The sequence below is a fragment of the Castor canadensis genome, chromosome 6 (genome assembly GCF_047511655.1).
Source record: "Castor canadensis chromosome 6, mCasCan1.hap1v2, whole genome shotgun sequence".
Lineage (NCBI taxonomy): Eukaryota > Metazoa > Chordata > Mammalia > Rodentia > Castoridae > Castor > Castor canadensis.
The window spans coordinates 148,791,667-148,792,736 of NC_133391.1; positions in this window are offsets into that span (position 1 = coordinate 148,791,667).

Below are 1,070 nucleotides of genomic sequence, written 5' to 3' on the forward strand. Positions count from 1 at the left end.
TTTTAAGCTCACAAATAGCATAACTCCTCTTACTAGCTGCACCTGCCTTATTTAATGTACCATAAAATAGTGTAATTAGTTTCAAGTAAATATGCCATAACTTACATCTGAAAGAGAATTTTCTCCTTCAAGAGAATCTTCTTGGAGCTATACAGTCGTCACAATGGTTCTGACATTGTTCATTTTACTTTTAGAATTCTTCTTTGGAAATGCTGTTAGGGCTTAAAACATAGTCTGTTATGTGTCCTCAGCGACTAGAAATCTTTAGCTTTTGAGGTCATTTTCTATTTGGAAAGGGCAGAAATTTTTTCTAAGATTCATGGTCAGTAATATGGATAATTAAAACAGTTATAAAATAACATATTTGTATATATCACTAATTGTTTCAGTAGCAATTTGAAAAAAAAAAAAAAAAGAGAGAGAGAGAAACAGAGCACGAATGTAGGATCTGTAACCACCCAATGAGATTACTACCGAGGATAGTCCATTTATGTGTGATATACTTAGGTAAACTTTTTTATTTTTTAATTTTTCTGTAGTTCTATTTTTTTCATAATTTTTATCAGTACATATTTGTTGTACGGGGGGAACACATAATGACAATTCCAGATAGGTTTATATTGTACCCCCACAGTCTTTCCCGTCATCCCTTCCTTGCCACACTTAAAACTATTGCAAGAGGTTTATTCATTGTATTTCATATAAGTATATGAAGTCCATCAACCATATTCCCTCACCTTAATCTTCTTCGTTCACCCTACTCCCTCCCACAAGTACCCCCACCCCCCATACACACTGTACCTATTTTATAGTCTTTTCTTTCATTATTAATATCTAAGTTTCTTGATGTAGCCCCACTATGGGTATACTTTACTTTGGTTCATTCAACCCCTTCCATTGCCCTCTCTTACCCATTTACCTCCCACTCCCCATTTTTCAATACCTTTCAATACACATCCTTAGAACCTCTACCTTCACAAATGTTTTATAGTACAATATTGTTGATGCTCTATCATAATCTTTTCCTTTTCCTCCAGGTAAACGTTTTTAGAGCACTCAATATTTAATGT